This window comes from Myiozetetes cayanensis, unplaced genomic scaffold, assembly GCF_022539395.1.
Source record: "Myiozetetes cayanensis isolate MyiCay16 unplaced genomic scaffold, myiCay2020 scf3, whole genome shotgun sequence".
Taxonomy (NCBI): domain Eukaryota; kingdom Metazoa; phylum Chordata; class Aves; order Passeriformes; family Tyrannidae; genus Myiozetetes; species Myiozetetes cayanensis.
This window is the reverse complement of record NW_026087521.1, coordinates 2,221,180-2,245,629: the sequence shown is the minus strand read 5'-3', so window position 1 is coordinate 2,245,629 and position 24,450 is coordinate 2,221,180. Positions and strand designations below refer to the sequence as shown.

Below are 24,450 nucleotides of genomic sequence, written 5' to 3'. Positions count from 1 at the left end.
TCTCCATAAGCGGCGCCTTCGTAAATCAACGTCATTTCGTCCCTCCTCTTCTGAGCATTTGTCTCACGTGAACCCTGAACAAATGGGCTCCGTTAAGGCAGTGTGACAGCCAGCTCCTCCAGCCCTCAGGTTGAGAGCTCCACGGCTGCTCACCCTGCAGAGTGCAGGTCCTCCCTTCTCCCGCTCGTCTGCCGCGCGCAGAAGTTGGGCGGCGTTTTCTGCAGACCGAGCTCCCACTCCAGTCAATTTTCTCTCTCCCCGCGCAGCCTGAAGCGGTTGGAGCCTGCACGGAGATGTAATGATCTCCTGTTTTTGTTCTTGTGAGTCAGCCTCTGCTCAGTGCAAACCTCTGAGCTAATCCCAGCATGAGCAGCTGTTTCTGGCAAAATGAGGGACAAACAGGCAGACAAAGCTGCTCTGGGTGTTTGTTTCCTTCTTCTCCGGGAACTAAATCTTCTCAGTTAAAGTTCTTGAGGATGTCCATTAAGTTTATTGAGCTTGCAGGAGGGCTCAACTACAGCTCACTGTGTCGTGCTCAGCTGTTTAGATCAATGCAGCAAACATTTAACAACCTGGTGGGAGGGGAGAGGCGAGGAATGAGAGTGCAATTAAAGGATGGGTGTGTTTTTTTTTTTTTTTTTCCCAAGAATTATCATTAGAAAGGAAATGCTCTGCAACTGGAAACATGGTGAATGTCAGAAAAGGAATTTCAGTAGCCACAGACACTCCAGGTTCCGTTTAGCAGGGAGGAGGAGGAAGTGGGGACAGTTTCTGCAGTCCCAGGAGCTGGTATTCATTTGAGGAAATCTGGATGAGGTGTGAAGATCAGATCTGGTTTGGGACTCTTTTCTCCCACTGTTCTTGGGAGCTGGGATGCCCTCTGTGCCCATCACACTCAGAATGTCGCTCATTGCAGCCCTAGATCCCTCATCCAACCTTGGCTGGTGGGCAAGGTTAGACAAGAGCCTCAACCTCTCCCAGAGCTCCTTCCAGGCATGGTTTCCTTGCCAAACAAAGACACGAGCTTCCACTGGCTTCCATGAGAAAAGCTCATTAAAAAAAAAGAGGCTGGATTAGCATGATTTGGTGTGCCCAGGGATTTACAGGCATTGAGAAAGGAGGTGCTCCTTTACGAACACCATTTCCCTTTACTGTGTGGATCACGTTAGTACACAGGGCTAGAGATGAGATGAAAACCCCAGAGCTGAGACCTTCATTAGTGTGCCTGATGAAAGACTTCCCCTGGTCTGTTCTCACCCTACAGCCTCGGGGAGGAGATGGTGAAGAGGTGGTGATGTGCCCTAAATTCCCCAGCAAAAGTGTGCCTGAGGCAGAAATCTCTAGTGCCTTGGTCCCCTCTGCTCTCTGCTCTTCCCTGTCAAATTCCCCAAAAAGCAGAAAAAAACACGGCCCTCGGGATGAAAGGGATGACGAGGAACGTGCGCTTGCCGGGGTCACTTCGTGGTGTATCCTTCTAACTCACTCTGTTCTTACTTCATCTTTCCTTCCTGGGAGCAGCTGATTTATCTTTATTATCCTCCTCTGTTGTCACTGTCATTAAATTTTGTTGAGCCAAGAGACTCCACTGTGTGCTTTAGTAATTCGATCAGAAAGGAGGGGAAGCAGGGCTGAGGTAATAGGCAGCATGAGAGAGGTCAGGACAAGCAGCCCTGGCACATTAAGGGAAATACAGATCCGGGCTCCCTTGGAAATGGTAATCCCACAGAACGTGCCTGAGCAACGGGCAGCAACAATCTGGAGCAACAGCAACCCGGAGTCCTGCTCCCCTCATTTTTGTTCCCCCCGTAGCTGCGGTCTCATCTCCCTAAGTCCTGACCTTGCAGGGATGTCACATCCCGGGCTCCTTTCCCCTGTTTCAGTCTGCCTTCACCAGTGCAAACCTGGAATTAGCGAGGGAAGAGCTCAGGCAGGCACTGCTTTTCCCAGCTCGCTCTTTTACATGAGCGAATTTGTGGCGTTGTTTCATTTAAAGCATCAGGCGTTAAATGAGCCCAGTGGCAAAGGAATCGTTTATCTGTGCTGGTTTATTTATATGGCAAGAGTCCCCTGCTGAGAGAAGAATCCCACTGCTTTGTGCCCTTCTATTGGATCTGGCTGGGATGGGGTTGATTTTCCCCATAGCTCTCACAGTGGTGTGTGTTGGCAGATGGAAAGGTGTTGTTGACACACCGGTGCTTTTGCCACAGCACCAGTTCTGTCTCTCCAGCATTCTCCCCTTTCCACCAGGCTGGGGCAAGATCTGGGGAGGGGACACAGCCAGGACATCTGTCCCAAACTGACCAAAGGCATATTCCAGACCACAAGGTGTCTGCTCAGCAACAAAAGCTAAAAGAAAGGAGGAGGAAGGGTGGTATTTGTTAGTACAATGTTTGTCTTGTAGAGGCACTGCTACAAATACTTTCTGGGAAGTGGCTGGACATCACCTGCTGATGGAAAGTAGAGGATGGATCTTTTGTTTTCCTTCACTTCTGCACACAACTCTTGCTTTTGCTTTATTAAAATGCCTTTGTGTTGACCCACAAGTTTATTTCCATCTTATTTTCTCCCCCTGTCCTGCTGAGAAGGAAAGCAACTTGATGGGCACCTGGTGTCCAGCCAAGTTCAACCCACCACAGCCCTGCTGCAGACATGTAATAAAAGACATCATGGTCCACATCTAAATGGACAAGAGTGGCAGAAAAGGAGAGAAAGGAACTCCAAGGCATTGGAAGTGAAATTCATTGATCTCTTAGAGATCAGAATAACAAAGTCAGAAAATAGAAACTATTTACCTTGGAGGTCTGTAGCAAAGCCTTGTTTAAAGTCCTGGCCATCACCCTGGTTGTTAATGCAGGTGGGACAGGGCTTGGAGCAACCTGGGATAGGGGAAGGTATCCCTGCCCATGGCAGGGAGTTGGAATGAGATGATCTTTGAGGTCCCTTCCAACCCAAGCCGTTCTATGGCTCTGTTACAGGTAACCTTTACTCCTCAGCAGCTCTGACAAGCTGGGAAGGTAACCCTGAAAGTCACTTTTTTTATTTTCCTAGGGCAGACCCCCAAAAAAGACACACAGATTAGCTCTCTTTTACTTTCCTTCCCTTCTGCTTTTTGTTGTCTTTTTTTTTTTCCTAGTGCCTTGTTGGGTACACATATATTAACATACAGCACTCCCACCCAATATACTCCCATATATGTGCACAATAAACAAAACTGTAATGTGCTAATTACATAAACCCACAAAATCATATTATTATGGTCAACTACACAAAACCCACAGATGTTTACACATATGTGCACGCACAGAGGACAGAGTTCATCTGGTGAATTTAAAATGCCTCTTTAGGATGAAAAGCAAAGCTCCCCAGGAACTCTGCTGACCACCAGTGACCAGCCTTCTTCTGAAGAGAGGTGTCATGGATCCACCATTTATGTTGGATTATAAAGGGAGAACAGACAAACAAAAAAGAGGGTTGGATCTCTTCTTTGAGCACATTCAACTAAATCTTTAAGGTCCTTTCCAACCTGAACCAATGTATAGCTCACAAAGCACGTACAGATAGAAAGAAACCTTGTCTCTTTAATCCTGTTTCTTGCCTTCACATGCACATGCTCTCACACTTGTGCACGTACACACAGAGACTTCATGGATTCCTTGGAAAAAAATATAGATATAATAAGAAACGATGATACTCAGGATCCCAAGTGCAGGCTGGGTTAGCTGAGGTCCACCATAGTAAACAGCAATTTCATTGGAATAAATTATTTATTAGCTTTCGAGGTTGTTGTTTGCTTTGGTTTTTCGATTTTTTTGTTTTTTTTTTCCTTGAAGCTCATAAAGGCAATAATGAAAAATTGCTCCAGAATTTATTCATTCTGCATGCTGGGAAAAACATTGTGTGTCTGTATATACATACAGACATAAAGCAGAGCACGCTGAGATCTTGTGTTGTTACGAACAGACCGCGAGTTTACGCACACCACAGAAAGCAGCAGAATGCCACGAAAATTAAAGGAGCAGTGAAGAATTCCAGGGTCTTTGTGGGCACATGAAAAGACAGAGGTGTAGTTTGCTTTGGATGGGATAGATGGCCGTTCACTTTCTGCTTAGCCAGGCTGGAGCTGATCTTTGCCAGATGATCGCCTCTGTGCCCTCAGGGAACTGAGATGCTGTGCCAGACTTGGGCCACTGCCCTGCAGTGTGACAGCACATGCAGATGTGTTGAGATAAGGGCTGTCCTGCAAGGTCTCTGTGTGCTCAGCTTCAGTGAAGGCCCCAAGATGCTCCTAATTCTTTTACTGTAATTTCCTGTCTGGTCACAGTCCCGAAGGCTCCCAGTGGTCCCACACTGATGGGCAGCAACATCACGCTGGGTGTGCCAAAATCTCCACCATCTTGAAGTTATTTTTCAATTTTCACTGCCCTCTTGAGGCTCTTTGTTATTCCATTCACAGGCCATGCCCAGCCTTTCCACTGTCCTTCCACCAAGACTTGACAGCACCTTTGAGGTTTCAGTTATGATGGTACATGGAGATAATCTGCATTTTCTTTTCCTTCAGTGTGGTTCAAACTTGAAGTCCATCCTCCACTGTTTCTAAATCCTTAGCTCTTGATCTGAGGCATTGTACTAAGCTTAATTCCTGCCTGGAAGTGTTCAAAAAGTATGTGGATGATGTGGCACTTGGGGACCTGGTCTAGTGGTGGACTTGGCAGTGCTGGGGGAACAGTTGGACTTGATGATCTTAGATGATCTTTTTCAGCTTTAATGATTCTATGATTCAAAGAACAACTTTATAGATTGAAGTACAACTCCAGGGTTTAATGGAACATCCTCTAACATCTAAGGATAGGTGGAGGTTCTTTTGTAGCACAGTCAGCTCCTTGGAAAACCTTTCCTATTATCAGATCATTTTATTTTCTGGCTGTCCAGAAATTCAGCACAAAAACAGTCACTGGTGGGTTTTTTGATGTATTACACCTGCATTTTCTGTTGTGACAACACAGGCATGTCTATGGTGGGGAGCACAAACCTGTCCCAGCTGCTGAATCATGTGCAGTCAACTTTTGGAGCAGTGTCCTGATCTCTTCTGCAATTTGTCCATAAGAACCAAGCCAAGGAGCTTCCACACCTCCACTTATCAAGGCAGCCATTTCCACAAATTCACTGTGACTCTGTGTGCTGGATGCACTCTATGAAATAACCCCACGAATGTCCTTGAAGGACTTTGCCATGGATCACTGATTTTTCTAATTTCTCTGGAGTTCTTTGTCAGCACTTTTGCCTCTGGGATCCCCAGACACATTTTCTGCAGCAGTGATGTGGTTTGGTTTTTCAGAGCCTTGTAAAAGAGGGCTAAAAACACTGTAGGCCAGCTTTAATTACCAGAGGATTAGCAGCAGTTATCCTGACACTCCCTGATGTCTGAGCCCTGCCACTAATTCCAGGTGGGTCATCTCATAGCCTGGATCCGTGTCCCTGCAAGTGTGATCTCTCCTTGACAGAGCGGTTGGGATCTCTGGTGTAGCCAGAACAGAATAATGTGACAAGAAAATCCTGATGGCTGTAAGCAAAGTGCAACCTCAGTTTGTTAAAATGTTCAGGCAAAGCCTGAAGACTCAAAGCTGAAGAAGTGATGTGATTATGGGACTTCTTAGAATCCATTTCTGGTCATTCTTTGCATAGGAGACCCTAAAATTATCACTGTTTACCCACAGAGAACAGAGCAACGACCTAGGCAAGAGAGCTGGAGGCAGAGAGGAGTGAAGGGCAGTGGAATCTGCTGGACTCTCACAGGGGATGGGAACTATCTGAGGATGCTCCTTGGTAGCAGAGCAGCCAGAGTCCCCAGCATCTCTGCAAGGATCACAGGGACATCCTGAGAAAATAGAGCGTGGACAGTGGAAACAAGGCAAGGTCCCTTTTAGCTGTGGTTAAAAGGAGACCTAAAGCACGAATCATTGTTTGCAGACATTGCAAATACCTCCCTAAAACGAGCTGCTTGGACTCCCTTTGTGAGCTGCTGCTGAGGGTAGCTCATGTTATCCTAAAGCTGAACCTAAAGGAAGTCAAGTGAATTTTACCCTGAAAGGGCCAATTTCTCTCTCCACCAAGAGCAGGTGTCTGGATTCTTTACCTGGATGCAGAAAAAGAGTAAGTTAAGATGAAAGGTGGTCTTTACATCAAGAGCTCTGGGGTCTGAACTCCTTGGGCCATGGAGCTTCCTTTCTTCACAGGGAGACAAGGCAAGAACCAAAGATGGCCTTGGAAATTGGGTGGTTCATGGGAATTTCACAGTGAATTTGTCCTTTGTGATGTGCTCATAACACACAGAGATTAATCTGGTGAGCTTGACCCTGGTGGCCTGTGCTCTGCTGAGTGAGGACAGGAACCACCCTGGTGTGATTTGCAGAAGATTGTGCAAGAAACCTTCAATAACCACTACTGCAGCCCATGAATTATGGGATTTTTTAACAAAGTTTGCTAATTTTAGAGGTTAGTTGATGATCTGAAATGTCTTTTCACATCATAGGAGCCAAGGCATGCAGGGGAAACTGTTTTACCCAATTTGTCTTAGAACGTGAGTGGCTCAGCAGGGAGACAGACTCAGAAGGGTGGATGTCCCCAAATTCCTCCCCCTTGGGTGGTTTGGATGGTGCCAGCTTTAGGCAGAAGGTTGAAAACGCTGCCTGCAGCCCTTTTGGCAGGGAATTCACAGCTGCTGGTCTGTTGTGCTCCCCTCTCACTGATAAAAGGTCTCCTTTTTTCAGACAGCTCAGAGATAAGTGCTTGAGGGATGCCCTTGGTGTGTTTGCAGCTTTGCCCCAGTAGTTTTATGGTTATTGGCTATTGCTCCAGCTTTCTCAAAGCAAGCCAGAATTAAAATAGCTTTCTATATTCCTTGAGTACCTTCCATCATCCCTTGGCAGCAGCCATCCCTTCACATCCCTCTCAATGATGTTCCTGGCACCAGGCACGGGGCCCCACCATTCCCAGCTCTCTGATGCACTTAATTAAAGCAGAATCACTCAATAACTCTGTTGTGCTTTCCTGGGCATCTGGTTGTTCACCTCTCGTGTGCACAGGCAATTAACTTTTAGGTTTTTCCCTACAAAGGGACTGAAAGAAGAATATTAATTCCAGCCCAGCAGGAGGGGAGAAGGATGTTCTGCTGGGGTGTGAGTCCACCTGCAGGGCTGTGCCCCGGGATGGGGAGTGCACGCGATGCCTCGAGGCCTCCCGGAGCGCTGGAAGTCGGAAGAGAGGGAAGGTTTCGGAGATAAAGCAGTTCTCCCCTCCTGCCCAATTCCATTAATTTTGAGGATAAATTAATAACCATGTTCCTGCCCGGAAACCTCATCAAAATCAGTGGCCCTGGGTGCTGCATAAAAATAAATGCCAGAGCCTGCTGCAAGGAGCTGAAAGTGGCCTTTAGTGACTTGGGCATGTAGAAATCTCAGTGCCAAAACTCCTGATTCATGGGCTGGGGCATTTTCATTAGTTTATCCCCTCTCTCTCAACCTTAAAAAAAAAAAAAAAAGGCAGTACAAAAATCATCATTTTCCCCATGTGTTTATTGAAGTGCCATTTGAATGAGAGCAAACAAGGCTTTGTGCTCCTTTTGGGTAACTGATACGGACAAAAGTCCCTAAGAAAAGGGAAATTGCAGCTCTGATCTACTTAGTGGGTATTAGAGGCACAAAATGCTTTCAAATGCACACAATTATTTTTTCCTCTGCTAATTGAGGGGGCGAAAGCTTCTTTCTAGGAAATATGGTAATATATATTGATCAGAAAAATTAAGCTTCTGTACCAAACCCCGAGCACGATGCAGGGTTGACTTTAATTAATGGAAAAGCTTTTTTATGAAATGATGCCACCACTCAAGGAGAGTATTCACTGTGACCTCCAGCTAAGTGGAGACACCTTTTAAATATGACACTGCTCACACAAGCATCACTCACTCTCTTTCTTGGCCGGATAAATATTGAACAGACCTTCTCCTACACCTGCCCTGCTTGGGGGTGGGTGAACACTGCTGAGGTGGCCACCCCAAAAATCTCACTCCCGGGTATGGATGCCTTTCAGGCATCAACCAGTAGCTGGGTGGGACAAGACCAGCACTGGAGAATGAAGCTGTGGCTGCCCCATCCCTGGAAGTGTCCAAGGCCAGGTTGGATGGGGCTTGGAGCAACCTGAGGTAGTGGAAGGTGTCCCTGAATCACCCATGGTGTGGGGGTGGGATGAGGTGATCTTTAAGGTCCTTTCCAGTCCGAACCATTCTGTGATTCTGTGAAAAAATTTAAAGCAGCAGTGAAGATGTACCCACAAATCCTGTCCCTTTTGCTCCTGAAAACAGTTCCTTTGCATTTATTTTAAGTCCAGACTCCCACAGCTATCAGACACCCAAGCTGCCTTTGAAATTTAAGTCTTCCAACTCCTCTTGTGCACCTGGACTTATTTACTCACTGCTTACAAGCACAAACAGAAATATAAATTGGCTCTTTTGCTTTCACTTATTTCAAAATCTGCCCAGCTTGCCTTGCAAATGGAAGTATAATGGATTTCAACTTCAATCAGAAACAAGTTCTTTAATTGCTCAGTATATTAGTGCTACATTGTTTACGGCATTATTCTTTCTTGGGAGGCACAGCCAACTTAGATTGAGTCCCAAATGGATGGTAAATTGGCAAAAATCAAACCTGCAGCAGTGATTTTGTTACCTGGAAGGCAATATATTTGCTTTTCCCCCCGCTGGAATTCTTCTGCATCTCAGACTTGTACGGGACAGATGCTAAATTGCCCAGGATGGCAGAATGACCATTCCACAGGGACAGAACAGAGTCCTTGCTGCAGAATTAACTGAGTAGCTTGAGTACAGCAAGGAAGTGGATACATGTGTCTGCTATTAATAATATATATGGCTACAATCCTACCTGAAGTCTAACCTGGAGCTTCTTCTCCTACTGGGACACACTAGACCCGCTCAAGTCCGCTCGTGATGGAGTGGCAAGATTATTCTGCAATGATCTCCAGTGGGAAGAGGAGTGTTTGTCACACAAAACTGCTGATGCCTTTGCGTTTATTGCAGTATTTCTGCTGTGTTCAGCACTGGTGGTGTCTGAACACCCAAATTTTGGCTGTACAAATTCCTTAGAAAGCCAAATGGAAAAGGGTTTTGCTCAGAGCTGGAAGTGATTACAACGGGAACAGGGCTCCTGATGCTGAGTTGAGAGGAGGGCACCCAGCAGAGCGTCTCATTAAGGCAGGGAAGAGCAGACAACACATAACAACCCTCCAAAGGGAGCACTCCCTTCTCCTCCCATGTTTTTATCTCGCTTCTGATACTCTGCAACGAGTTTGGGAGAGAGTCCAACGGAAATTCAAAGAAAAGCAACATTATCCACTGAAACATCAGACAAATATCGACTTCTCCACTAAAGGCTCACTCAGACGCCCTCAGAGAGTCAATATTTGGTGGGGAGCATTAAAATTTCACAGGCCCTTGGCCAAGGTGACTTTCTACAAGTGGGACTGCTCTGTCTCACAGTGGTGGGCAGAGGTGGCCCAGCTTCCACCAGCCCCTGGTCTGCCCCTGACTGACAGCAAAGCCACATTCCCCTGTCTTTTGCTCTGCTGGAGATGGAAATCCTCCTGCCTGGGGAGATGTTTAAGTGAAAAGTCCAAGGTCCCAATAAATCCACTGGAAAGGTAGAAAAGAAAGGGCAGGTCTGGGCACTTCATGAATAGAGCTGACAGGTCAGACAGATTGGGAGGTAGATTTTTTGGCATTTTTAGCCCGGGAAAAGCTCTGTAAAGACCGGACTCATTTCCAGCTGCAGAGAAAGGGAGATTTCGTGCTCTGCAGGAATTGTCAGCCCCCAAAAGCTTTCAGAAGCTCACGACTGCACTTCCTGTGCATTATATCCCATTATGCAGATGCCTTAAAGTAAATGTAAATCACATCAAGAGTAATTGTAAAGGGCCTTTGGTTGTGAGGGGAAAAGTGCTTTGAGATGGCTTCTGACTGCCCAACAGCCACGTGCCTTTGCCCTCTTCCCCTCTCCCTCCGTGCCCTGCCTCCACTCATCCACGTCCTGATGTCCTGAGCTCTGCAGACAAGGCCAGCAGGGCTCCCTGGGTTAATTAAATCAGTGTGGTTTGCTGTCTGGAGCTCAAGTGACAAATGCATTTCCAACCCTGCCCCTTGCGAGGGGAGGGGGGTTTTGTGGAGCGTGACGGTGGCTCAGGGCTCCTGGAGCCTGAGCTCTCACAAAGTGGAGGCACCACAGCCCACTGATTTGGCTTCCCAGAAATCTCCAGCACTGTGTTAGTGCAGGAGCCCATTTTCACTCTGCTGCAAGGCTCCCCCTTGCCTGCTCCCCTTCCTGGCCTGTCAAGGAGGGGAATAAGACGTCAGGGGATGATTGGGAAAGACTGAAAGGGACACTTCCCCTCCTCCCTGCCCAGGCTGTGAATGGGAGGCTAATTTTATTAGCCCAGCCACTCCATTATCCAAATAGCCCCTCTCCAGCCTCCCATTTGCAGATGCATTAGTGTAATGGTGCTGTGCTCTGCCAAACACATGCTGCCTCCCATCCCAGTTGTGCTCCCCTGGCTAGATAAGGTGATCCCCGTGGCTTTGGATGTGCAGATGGATAAAAGTGTCAGGTAATGTCTGTGTGACATGACTTTCCTCCTGCCCTGTGAACATTAGGGCAGGTCTCCATATGTGCAGTAGGTCCAGGTGCTCTGTGTGTCTCCCATATGTGATAAACTTGTGCCTCATCCTTCCAGTCACCCCCATCATCTCACAACAAACCTGCTGCATGATGGGGGAAAGATGCAGTGGAGCTCCTGCTGCTGGGGAACCTCATTCACCCACAACCTGCTCCCAAAAGAGAGGGTAGTGAGTGAGGAAAATGCTGTAGCCTTTCATAAGGTCTTTTAAGAAACCACTATAATAACCTGTAAATATTCTATATTTATACATCAGAGAATCATAGCATGGCCTGGTTTGGAAGGGACCTGAATGATCATTTTATTCCAACTCCCTTTCACGGGCAGAGGCACCTTCCACCATCCCAGATCGCTCCAAACCCTGTCCAACCTGGCCTTGGACACTTCCAGGGATCCAGGGGCAGCCACAGCTTCTCTGGGCAACCTGTGCCAGGGCCTGCCCACCCTCACAGGGTAGAATTCCTTCCCAATATCCAACCTAAACCTTCTCTCTTTCAGTTTGAAGCCATTCATCTTGTCCTGTCACACCATTCTCTTGTAAATGTTTATATCATATGTATATATATAACAATAAATAAATAACTACATCACATCTGTGTTGCACATGACTATTTTCGTGGCCAACAGGAGAAAGAGCAGCATCCCAGGCTAAAAGCAAATCATCAGAGGCAAAGCAAACTATTTTTTTTCCCCACAAATGGACCACTAAATTCAGGATGACTTTTCACTTGAAAAAAAAAAAATTAATATCTTGGAGAGGCAGAATGGCAGAAAATAAATAACAAATGTAAGGAAAAGAAGAATGGAATTGTCCCATTGAAAGGCACAAGGTATTTCCAGGGACCTGAAAATTTCATCCACTCAGTAAAGATTCTTTTTCTAGGACCCTGGGGCAAAACTGTCAATGCTTAAACCTACAAATATTCCCTCTGCTTTAAGAAAAAAATTACTCCAAGCTGCAGTTCTTTATCACGTGTGAATCCTCCTTCCTTTTAAAGGTTGTGTGAGGAAGCAAAGGCACAAATGCATCAAATACAGATATTTCAGTGTTTAAAAGATATTTTTGGCACCACAACCATTGCTGCTGTTCCTCTAAGCAGGGAGAATAACACCCCAAAAGTGTGTAAGCACTGAAAAATGGGGCAAACTGTTGATGGTGCAAACTTTGTGCCACAATGAACAGTAACTGGATTGGTTGTCAGCTCAAAAAGAAAGTAGAAAAGAAAAAGGGAGGGTTTGCTGGGCTGGTGTGGGAGCAGGGAGAGCCCACAATATTTGCCACAAGCACTTTTATCTGGTTAGCTATGAAAATTAATAAAAATAAATCATCAGGAAGGCAATAAATGGGTCTGCAGCAAACCCTCACCGAGGAGTGCTGAGACACTGTTTACACATCTAATGTTTGTTTTGAGACTCTGCAATCTCCCCAGGATGCTTCAGTGCATCTGCTGTTGTCACTGTATTGCTTTTCCCCTTTTTTTTAATTTATTGATCCAGGATATGAAAGTGTTCCTGAAGCCCTGAGTTGGTTTCTGGAGGCTCCCTTGGCTGGGAGCGGGTGGTGAACCTCAAGAAAAACCTCAAAGAGCTTGGAAGCACGGAGGTGAGGGAAATTCTGGTACCTGAGGAGCAGCAGGAGACACCAGAGGGTTGTGGAAGTCAGGGGTCCCCCTCCACTGACACACTGATTTCCACTACATTAGCAAATGGAGGGTTCTCATGGTGTGACAGCTGCAACAGGTTATTTTCCCCTAGGGCTGTATCCATGTTATCAAATAAAACACTCCAACGACCCTTCTAAACCCTACATTTTATTTTCTTCCCTATTTTTCCCAAGATATGGTTGATACACCCCCCTCAAGCTCCCCCAGTGGGCTCTTCAGCTTTCCCCAAATATGAAGACATCAGCTCTTAATCAATATTTCAAACATTTAATTAACACTACAAGCAAAAAGATCATCTCTCTCCTCCCCTGCCATGGGCAGGGACACCTTCCACTAGTCCAGGTTGCTCCAAGCCCCATCCAACCTGGTCTTGGACACTTCCAGGAATGGGGAATCCACAGCTTCTCTGGGCAACCTGTGCCAGGGCCTCCCCACCCTCACAACAAGGAATTTCTTCCTAATATCTAATCTAAATCTCTCCTCTTTTGGTTTAAAAGCCATCCCCTCCTTTTCCTGCCTGTCCATGTAAATAGTTATTTTCCCTCTTTTTTAGGAGCTCCCTTTAAGTGCTGGAAGGCCACAACGAGCAGTACAGAGACTTTGAGCCTACCTACACAAAAAAACCACAGCACTGTGTGCTTGTACCAGTCTGTAAATTTGGACCTGCACCGATAATTTAACGTGCTGGTTTACACATTGTTTGGTTCCTTTAGTCTGCAGATGGAGCAGCTGCAGCCAAACTGCCTCTCAGAAAGGCCATGATCATCCATGCCCAGACTGTCTGGGAATGACACTCCCAGACCATTCCCAGCCCCATGTCACAGGGTATTGTGCTCCAGGGTGGGCACACACGTGGTCCTGAGGCCCTGCCGTGAGCCAGGGCAGAAAAACGGCCAGTTTTGAGCACAAATCTAAAAATTATTTGAAAACGTTTAATTTTGCAACTGTCACCGAGTTAGGAGCGCAAATGCAAAGCCCGGGAAGGGATATCACAGATCTGCAGTGACAAGGGAGATAAGAGATCACCAATCCACAACCTGAAATAAATGATGTTCTCCCAAACAGGGCCCTCCTTGGTGGGGGGCACAAACTGCTGGACTTCCAGATGAGGATCACAGAAGGTGTTTTGTTTTTTTTCCTCTTTGCAAGCAAAGGGTTAAGATGGCCTGTGCAGAGATTAGGTGGATTTTCCCAAAGGTGTGAGCTCAACCTTGGGAAAGTGCTGAGCATGGGGGGGATCAGTAATTAGTGATGGATAGCTATTCACCGAGGCCATTAGCTGGAAAGAAAAGCAAACCTGCAGCATTCTCAGCTGGAAAGAAAAGCAAACCTACAACAGGCTCCACATTCCTTCCCTGCCTTTTTCCTGCCTCCTGACAGCATCCCGACCACCCCCTCACAGCAGAGCCCGCGCCGAAGCCTCGTGTCTCATCAGGGGACTGGCATTTCCAATCAATTAGACATGTCACCGCTGAATTTCTCTGCTAATTACTCGAGTTTATTATGGCTAAAGCCAGGTTAAATGCAGAATTCCCGAGGTCAAACGGGGTCACACAGACAATCAGTTCCACATTTTCCGTAGCAAAAGAGATCCCCGCAATCAGTCACTGCCAAGGGGCTCCTAATGGCCAACCTGCCTGAGGTGAAAGTCTCAGGGATAGGTAATGCTCTTGGAGAGAGAGAGAGGAATCCCCTCAGTGTCCAGGAATGGCTTGGGGCTTATTCCCTATGAATTTGGGAGCTTTTCTTGGGGATAATAAGAAGGCTGAGAATCGACAGGCACAGGCCACACCGCAGCGTTTGGTTTCGCTGCCAGAAGGTGTTCCCTGTTTTACTGCATTGAACTACCAAATGAAATAAAACAAGGATGTGGGAACAAAGGATGCTTTGTCCTCCTGATGGAGGCCAAGGCAGTGCAAACGTCTGTCTGTCTCCTCCGTGCCAGTGCTCCGTGAATCCAGCATTAATTACGTGGATCACCCTGGAGTTCCTACTCCATCAAAACGCATTCCTGATGAGATGCTCGGGGGAAACACGTGGGTTACCTTCGCTCTTTGGGGCAGAAACTACTGACACGTGAAGTCCAAATGTGCCTGGAAAGTTCCTTCCAGAGAAAGCTTCCCAAATTATGTCATGAGGGCAGGGATCTTGTACAAACACTGTCTTTCATCCTGCAGAAATCCAAAGGGCTTTACAAGTTATAAATACGTCACAAAGGCATCCATGGATCCAGACTCTCAGGAGAGGGGCACGAGAGCAGGTACTGGGGTAGGAGTTCAGGACTGGAGGAAAAGAAGTGAATTCATCAGGTGAACTAAAGGAGAGGATTTCCAGGGAGTCAGAATTATGTGAGAAGTGCTGGGATTGGGATGAGAACTAAGAGTTTAAGGACCATTACTTCAAAAAATCCCAATTTTAACATGATCTTTATTCAGGCAGTGACGTAGGGGACATTTGGCAGAAGAGTTGTCATATCCATGTGCATCATTCACTGAAGGGGCACTGATTTATCCACAAAACTTGCTGCATGGATTTTCCTGTCCCCTCAAATCTTCCCACCCACCCAAACACAAGCTGCTGAGCAGGCCAAGGCTTACACTACAAACAAAAATACTGATATACCCTATACAACACAGTATTGACCAAGTGCTCAGCTTGCTGGTTCAAAATATCTTTCTAAAGGACAAAAAAAACACACAGCACCAAAGCAAGACAGACTAATTTAGGTCTCAAAGATTCTCACTGTTTCTTCATCCAGTTAGGAAATAAAACAAGAAAATAATTTTCAGGGTAGCTGAGTACAGTTGTCTCCAATCACAAACTGGAAAATCACAAAGACTGGAAATAAAACCCCAAACCTTGAAAAAAGAAATAACATCACAGTGTGACTTTAAAGTTCTTTTTTTTTAATAGAAAAGAACATAAAAGCCAGTTTGCTTTTCAAGGGCAGGTTCTGGAATGGATTTCATTTTCCCGTTCCTGCTGCACACATCTATGATGATAATGACTATATCAAGTAATATAAAGTAATGAAAGATATTTAGCAGGGGCCTTAAAGCAAGAAAGACTCAAAGCCACAAGTGCAGAAGACACAGCAAACTCTGGAGCACAGTTTTCCCTGAGTCTGACAATGAAATTCCTATTAATCCCCACTAACATGGAGTGTGCTTAGGAGTTCTGAGGCATCACATGAAAAACAGAATATGCATTAGAAAATGATAACTCTGTGCACTTACGGTGCAAGGGAAAAGCCCCAAGAGAGCAAATACTTGCTTCAAAGACAGTAATAAGGCACAGGAGCCTGTAATGGAAACAACTTTTGAAGCATGTTTAAAGTGCAGTAATTAAGGGAACAGTCCCAGACAGCCACCGGGCACCGATCCGGGAAAGCACTCCAGGATGTGTCTCATTTAAGAGCTTAAAACCCAAGAGGTGTGGAAGTGCCTGTACCCCTGAGCCACGGGCACTGCCTTGCCCAGATCCTCCCTCCCAGACTGGTGCTGGTGTGGAATACCCAAAGCCAGGGGGGTGATTAACAAGCTGTGCTTTCCAGTGACCTGCAAAGGCGAGATCTGTGCGAGGCAGCCAGAGGAGGAGACCTGGCTGTCAGGGAGATTGGAGGAGACAGATGTTTAATGGAGTCCAGGATTACAGATCTGCCAGGCTTCACATGTAATCACCAGCTTCTTAGATTTCCTCTTTCTTCTCCCCTTCTTCTGGGTCTGTTACAGGGTCAGGGGCTGGGGGAGGGGGGAGATTTTCAGATTTCCAGCTAAATTCCTTGAGCTGCCCTTAATACTCTGACCTATTCCCAGCTGAAACCACAACCTACCAGCCTGGCAGGACTCAGAGAGAAGAAGGTGGATTGTTTTTGTTGTTGTTGTTTAAAACATGAGAGGGATGCATTTAACTCCAGAACCTTTTCCCTGAACAGCTCTGTAGCTCCACTGAGCAGCCTGTGTGTGACTCCACAGAGGAACAGCACCACAATCGATAGTGCCAGGTGACCTGCACTCCATGTGTCAGGCAGCTCTGTGCCCCCAGGGGACACGTCTGCATGGCTTCCCACCTGTCACCCCCGCTCCTGAGGATCGATACTCCCTGCCATTCTCACCCTGGGAATGACTCTGCAAATGCTTTGTGCCTTTATGGCCATTGCTCACTCCTTCCTCCAGCCCTACTTTTTGTCCTCTGTGCAAGCCAGGGGGTAGCTGTGGGCAGAGAATTAGAGAACCAAATATTCCCACTTCAAAACATAGTACAGGAGGAAGGAGACCTGGTTAAGCTGCATGACCCACCTCATTCCTCATGTCTTGGCTCCAGGCATCCCCTTGCAATTGTGTCCCTCACATGGATATTTAAAGGCAAGGAGTCTCACAGATGAGTTAAACCACCCTCCACAAGGCACAGCACCTTGGAAAGCCTCTGTGCATCCTCCAGCTCCTGTGCTGCTGCTTTGAGCAGCCCGTGGAGGAACCATCCTGGCATGGGGCTGGCTTTTTTTGGCAAGCCAAGAGATGAATGCTGACATTAGTTCAAGCTGAAGTTCAAGCCAAATGCAGATCTGCAGATGGCACTGTGAAAGCTGTAGTTCTCCCCTCAAATATTGAACGTGTAGAAGAGGGTACAGCTGTAAGGTTCAGGCACAAGCACACCACCAGTGTGACTGAACACAGGTCTTGTTGTGTGGATCAGGCAGTAAATTGAGTTAATGCACCCATGTGGACATAAGTGCACCCCAAATCCTGCCCCAGGGGTGATCTGGACACTCAGCTCTGATCTGTCGATATTCCTCTAGATGGGATCAAGAAAGCTTTAACTCATCTCATCTACAGGGATGGGGGAGAGATACAAAGAGGACAATTATTCTCTCAAGAAGCATTTCCCTCTCTGACAGCCAGCAAAGCTCAGGCTGCATTTCTGATGGCGACTTAGCAAAAGTCCCTCTGAGCTTTGGGATCCAAGAAAGCTCTTGCAGCTCTCATGAGGGCGGGCACACCAGGTGTCAGGAGGAGACCTGAGTTTCCAGTGGTCCCTGGCAGGTGTTACAGAGAGTTCCAAAAGAGGTCCTGATCTTGGAAATGCCTTCTGTACCTACAGGACACGTGGAGATGCAGTGGTTTGCAACACAGCTGGCGTCACAGAGTCATGAATTCCTAGAGCACCCTGAGTCTGAGGGGACCCACAAGAATCATCAAGTCCAACTCCTGGCCCTGCACAGGACACCCCAACAATCCCACCATGTGTCTGACAGTGCAAGGAGTCTGTGAGGAAGACAGGGAATGAGACTGAGTCTCTCAAATCCTAGACTCCAATTCCAAACATTTCCTCCTTTCCAGTGCACTAAGCATAGTAGTTGTTTTAGGGCAAAGTGGGGCACTTGAATACAGCATCAACTGGCTCATGAAAGCATTTCCAAAGCATAAAAAGAGCTTAATTCGAGTGTGAAAAGGTACAGCCTTAATTCAAGGCTGAGGGACAGTGGGAGATGAAATTCCAGATGCCCATGCATCTCATGGGATGGAGACAGCCCCTGGTGGAATTTCTCCCCTTGCCACAAATGGCCCATCTGGGACACCTCCAAGACCTTTGAATCAGTTCCTCACCTGCTCACCTCAGCTTTTGGAGTTATTTGCATCCCTGCTGGAACACATAACCAACCAAGCAGGAGATTAAGGGACTTCCTACCCCATGAATTATCCCACCTCTGCTTACTCCTAAATACCCCCATGCCAGCAGCAAGAGAGTTAAAATCGAGCTAAATGGTGATTTTTTTTTATTTTATTTTTTTTTTTTCAATAATATGCTTTTGCTATGATGAATTTTTTTCAGAAGAGTCAGCAGCACAGTGTGCTGCAGCTTTTGCCAGTGGGCCAAATCACTTTTATCATCCTTGGCCGAGAAACACAGACACTCACACAGTGTCTTTTCCATCCTGAGCTCAGCATCCGTGCGGGATTTTCCATCCATGCAGTCAGTTCTCAGAGGGCGTCTGACCTTATTTAACAGGCCCTTAATTAGGTGAAAGCAAATGCAAGGGGAGAGCCGAGTTCAGCCTCTGATATCGCTGAGGGTAATCAGGGGTGTTGTAGGGGCAGCAAAGAACAATCAAAGAGAACAAAAAGTTGCCTTTGCTGCCAACTGGGATTACACTCGTTGCTTGATAGGGCTTGGTTGAACTCGGGGAACTGCTCTTCCCTATCTGTTTTGTGCAGGACTGCTCAAGAGCAGGGAAAGGGGTGATTTGGAGCCCTCTTCGTTTGGGCATTTTGAGGGAGATGACCGTGACGCATCTTTACAAAGACAGCGTGAATTTCAACCCATGATTTGGGCCTCTTAGAAGCTCTGATGGCCCTGATCTTACCTAGGATGTCAGTCTGGTTTAGGAACAGCCAGTTACAGAATCACAGAAGGGTTTGGGTTAGAAAGGACCTTAAAGACTGTCTCGTTCCAACCCCCTACCACGGGCAGGGACACCTTCCACTAGACCAGGTTGCTCCAAGCCCTGTCCAAGCTGGCCTTGAACATTTCCAGGGATGGAACATCCACAACTTCTCTGAGCAACCTTTTCTGGTGCCTCACATCCTCTGAGCAAATAATTTCTTCCTAACTTCCTAACAGTTATTCCAAGGAGGAGATGATGCTGCCAATACCCTTCCAGAAGTTGGTCAGTGAGGTCCTGCAGAAGACCTGATCACCTCCAAAGAGTGGGTGTGCACAGTGGTCATCTCACACAATACACACAGTAACCCCTCCACCAGTTGAGAGTCAATACTTCAAGAGCAGACTTGAATTACAGAAATTACAGAAACCTGCAACAACAGCAGCAAAATGTACAGTTTCTGGGTGGTGTCTCTGATGCTTTTAAATCCCCAGGTCAAAAAGGTCACACCGATTAAACAATCTCAGTTTCCATTTCCTAACAAGATCATTTCTGCCTTTCCCGGTTCTGGCCCAATGATGAAAACCATGGTCTGCACACAACCTGATGGCTCCCAAACAAACAAATGCAAATTAAAAGGGGAAAAAAAAACCAAAACCCTCTAGAGTTATTTTGAAAACTTGTGATCTTGAGCCAGTGTTTCTGGGGACAGCCTCAAATTGACAATCCCTTGGAAACAGCCGTTCCAAACCTAGGAGTTAATGCTACTTGATATCATGTGCAAAGAACCACATTTGAAGAAATTAGGCTGTAATTAAACAAAGTTATTAACGATTGCGTTAACTAATTGATAGGATAACACAAGCAGCGGGCAAGATTTTAATCAGTGGTCATGAAATCAGAAGTAAACCGGCCAGTCACCACCTCTTCTTTGGCAGCTAATTTGCACACAATAATTCTGTTGCTGATAGTGACTCAGCGGCAGAGGGAAAAAGAATAAATCTCAGGAGACAAATAGGTAGAAACCTTCCCCATCTTAATGAGAAACAGGCACTGAAAGGCCAAAAAGAGCCTGTCAACATGATTTGCAGCACTGTTGCTTAATTTTTACCAAATGTGCTTCCTGCCACGCTTTAGTAGAAGTACATATTTATTTGATATTTCACTGGCAAAGTTTAAAAGAGCCTCCAAAATACCCATCTGCTTCTGCTACGCATGACCCTACCAGTCTCACCTCAGACACACTGGAATGGTTTTAGGGAATGAGAGCACGGCACAGATGTGATTTATTCCCAGATTGGGGATGACTTTCTGCTAATTTTCAGGGACTAGGCACAGCTTCCCGCTGGAGCGTGAAGCCGACTCACCTACACGGAGCAAACCTGCAAATCCCCTTCCTCGAGTCAGACACAGAAGGTTTTGGGTTGGAAGGGACCTTAAAGATCATCCAGTTCCACCCCTGACACCTTCCACTAGCCCAGGTTGCTCCAAGCCCCGTCCAACCTGGCCTTGGACACTTCCAGGTTACTCCTAAGTAACAGAAGGTTACTCATAAAGTGCTTGCAGAACAGTCTTCCCTAGTCAGAGGAAGCTCAAAGCCTTGGGATTCAAATAATATGAAGTTGGGGCCTCTTGCCATTTGCCTTCTATGTTTTGAGCCTTTAAGTTCACTTTCTCCAGCTCTTCCCTTTGATCCCTCTGTATCAAAGGGAAGAGCTGGGACTCCTTTGTCTTGGAGTTGCTTTCCAGGTTCTGCATCAGCTTTGCAAAACACACCCAGCACTGGGGGAGACCCAGGAGTCCAACCTGCTGAAACAGTTATTTAGGGGGTTATTTAGGAGGTGACCTTCCAAGGGCTAATCCAAAGCTCCTCTTGGCGTGGAGAGCTGAGCTCTGTGTGTGTGTCAGACACTCAGCAGTGTGGGGAGAGCTGGGAGAGGAGAGAGCAAAGGAACAGGGATACCAGGGGTGGAGGAGCAATGGAAAAGCAAGTGCAAGCCCACAAATGAGAGGACAGGGCCATTAAGAGGGATGGGATCAGACAGAGAGGCAGGGTGAGTGGGAAAATGGTGAAAGAATTATCTCAACCCCTGCAGAGAGTTCCAGGGAGCTTCTAGGCTTGGGCTTCTCCATTGGGAAGAGAAAGAAATTCAAATATTAGAGGAGGAAGAGGGAGCCCAGGAGGCCTGTGCGTGTGTGATGAGGAGGGAGACGCAGAGACACTGCAGCAAAGACCCTCCTGTTCCTCCAGCAGCACTTCCCATCTGCTCCTCATCCCCTTAGATCAGCCTGTGAGGCAGAGGGTTCCTCTGGGTCTGCACACCAGAAACAGAAAAAGGGAAAAGAAACAGTCCAAGCCTTCAGTGTAGTGATGTAAAAAATCTGGAGGGGAGCAGTTCACAAGCACATGGAGTGACAGGACAAGGGGGAATGGCTTCAACCTGACAGAGAGAAGGTTTAGATTGGATATTGAGAAGAAATCTTGACTTTGAGGGTGGTGAGGCCCTGGCACAGGTTGCCCAGAGAACCTGGTCTAGTGACTTATACCTCTCTCAGAGGCTTTGTGAAGGCTGGGGCTAAGTGGATGATCTCCTGATAAATCAAGACAGATCCCATGTGTGCTCCAACCCTTCCCTGCTCCATCAAGAGGGACTTGAAACACATGTTCACACCTCAAGCACACATATGGCCACAACTCCTGAAATCATGGGACCTTTATATATATACTCTGTCTCTGGGTTTGAGTGACAAATCCTCCCTCTTTGAATCAATCTTGCTCTAAAATACGTGTTTCTGTATAATGGAGCCCCTCTGATGGTGAAAAGCTGCTGCATCCTCCTGCCAAGAGCACTTCATGGCTCAGAGTGGGCAGGAGCTGCTTGTCACCCCTTGATGTTCAGAAGAGCTGCAGGGGAGGACCTGCTTCAGCCACAGACCACAGGGCTGAGCTGAATTCCCTCTTTGCAGCCCAGAGAGTTCAGCTCCAGATGAAAACATCCCCTGTGCAACCCAAGGACCCCCAGGTGCACTGAGGAAAGTGCTCAGTGCAGAAGTTGACCTTAAAAAAGGTCAGGGGAGATATATGTATATATATATATATATTTGGCATCACAAGAGAGCTGCTTCTTGTAGCCTGATTTATAGTGACAGCTCTTTGAAGGTGTTTCAGGTTAAAGGTGCCCTGCTAGGACTGTCAGAGCCACGATAGGACTGGGACAAGCTGGAGAAATTGGATTTATCACTGGGGCTTCCACTCTTGTTGAGGACTGGTGAGTGATGGAGCCAAGTCTGGCAAAACCATAGAGTTTGAAGCATAAATCCTATGAGGAGCAGCTGTTTAGCCTGGAGAAAAAGAGGCTCTGGGGTACCCTACTGCTCTTTGCAACTGCCTGAAAGGAGGTGGTGGTGTGGTGGAGGTCGGTCTCTCCTCTCAGGCAACCAGCCACAGAACAGGAGGAAATGGCCTCAAGTCACACCAGGAGAGGTTCAGGTTGGATATTAAGAACTGAAAGAGTGGTCAGACTTTATAACAGGCTTCCCAGGGAGGTGGTGGAGTCACCACCCTTGGAAGTGTTCAAAGAGTGAGTGGATGTGGCACTTCCCAATATGGGTTAATGGGTGTGGTGGTATTTGGTCAAAGGTTGGGCTTACGGTCTTGGAGGTCTTTTCTGACCTTAATGATCCCGTGATTCTCTGAAAACAGCTTTTAGTGGAGCAACTATGCAGCCAACAGAACCCCTCTTATCTCTGGGGCACAGGCAGGGTTGAGCCCAGCAGACAGAGGCAGGAGGAACCTCCTCCTTCCCCAGGGATGGGACCAGCCCTGGAGCATGCCTGTCTTTAAAAAGGTCAGGTCAAGCCATCACCCTCCTGTCCTTCACCTCCACAGGCCTGACAATAGCACTGTGGGCAGTGAAAACCCCTGATAAGTCAGACCATCATCCAGTTCTGAAAAGATCTGTATGACGTGTCTTGTAGGGTGGATGGGATATTTGCTCCCCAAGGCCAAGCTGTTCCTAATCCTGCCTCCAGCACAACCCCTGCACCCACTCTCAGCCACCAAGGCTCTACAAATGCTAATTCATTCAAGCACTTGAAGTGTGTTGTATCATGAGCACACAGGCAGTGACTGCACCGCCGTGGTGGCAGCTCTGTCACTCACATCACTTGCTACGCCTCAGATAAAATCAGACTTGGGCAAAGGCTTCTGTAGCATTGAGTGTTTCACAAAATGGGATCAGGTTTTAAATAACAACAGTCCCTGCCCTTTTCACTAACCTCTCTCACAGAGACACCCATGAGCTTCAAAGAAGGGTGGGAGGAGATGATTGAATAAATCCCGCAGGACTCAGCGCTCCTGAGTTCTCTGCAGGGCTCCATCAACAACCTAGGGCCCCATCAAAACCTGCCTAAGCTTGTGCTTTAGAATAGCCAACCACAAACTGAACCCACTCCTGTTTAAGGGTCAGGCACATGTAGGTAGTCACCATATCAGCAAGAATATGTTCATGGAACTCTCTGGAGGAAAATCAAATCGCTCCTCTTGTTCCATATTTCATTTCTTAAGGAAGTGAGGGATTGAACATTGCTATCCCACTGGCCTTTCCTACAGAGATTTGAGACAGTTCCCGGGTGTTATGAGCCCAACCAGCCCAAGGGAGCCAAACATCTTGTCTCTGTGAGTCTGAAGGGCTGTACAAAGCCAGGGGTGGTATCTGAGGTGACTCGATGCCAAATGGACCTGCACAAAAAGGACACTGAGGAGCAAATCTGAAACCAGTGGATTGGTTATTGCCATATCAACATGCTCAAGGGCTTTGACCCCTTCTATGCAGAAGAAAAAGAGGAAGGGCCCACACAGTAAAAGAACATGAAAAAGGAACGGTGCCATGACCAAAGCCTCACAGGACCTCAAGCATCACCTGCCTCCAGCTTCCCACCCCATCCCAGCAGGTGACTGGGACTCTTTTCACTTCAGCACTGGAGGTGACATCCAATTCTTGCCCAGCATGGAGGAGATTGGAAAGCAATCCCAGCTCTGTCATCATGTCCTGTTCTCCTGAATTACAACGTCTCACAGCCTCTTTAATGAGGATGGATGTATAGAGTTGCTCCCCCCCCTCACTAAATTTTAGGTAGAAACATCCATAATAGAGGGAAATGGTCAGAGAGATCACAGAGGCACAAAACACTTCAAATGAAGCGGTTCAAACAGAAGAAATGACACTCATAGGTTGGCAAATATAACCTTCCTACTGTGCCTGGGGAGAAGCACTAACAGCCTGTCACATCTGAGCCCTTGGATCACAGCAACCCTGTTGAACACCTCCCTCCAAAATCTCACATATCTCTGCCTTACAGGCCAGGACAAAACTCCTGTTATCTTAGGTAAAGGTTAATAATTCCACTGTTAGCCACAGTCTGGAAAACAGCCACCTGAGGAGGATATGAGGAAGGTCTGTAAAATCGTGGCAGGTGAGGAGGAGATGATTATTCACTGTGGCCTTTTTAAGGCAGGGATTTGTGGGTGGTAAAACTGCCACGAGGGTGGATGAGAAGAGGGGATTTTGGGCCCCATCTCCATCCTTGAGGCCGCTGACTGTTGACCACCGGTGCTGTCAGAGGGTGGGAGCACCCAGCAGGTCATTGGAGGGGACCTTGGTGTTA

General features: G+C 47.1%; 1 protein-coding gene across 2 annotated transcripts in view; it reads right to left on the bottom strand.

The window, feature by feature from the left end:
• PLXNA4 (plexin A4) overlaps positions 1 to 24,450 on the bottom strand; it is a 437,461-nt gene that overhangs the window by 191,249 nt on the left and 221,762 nt on the right. The window lies entirely within an intron of this gene.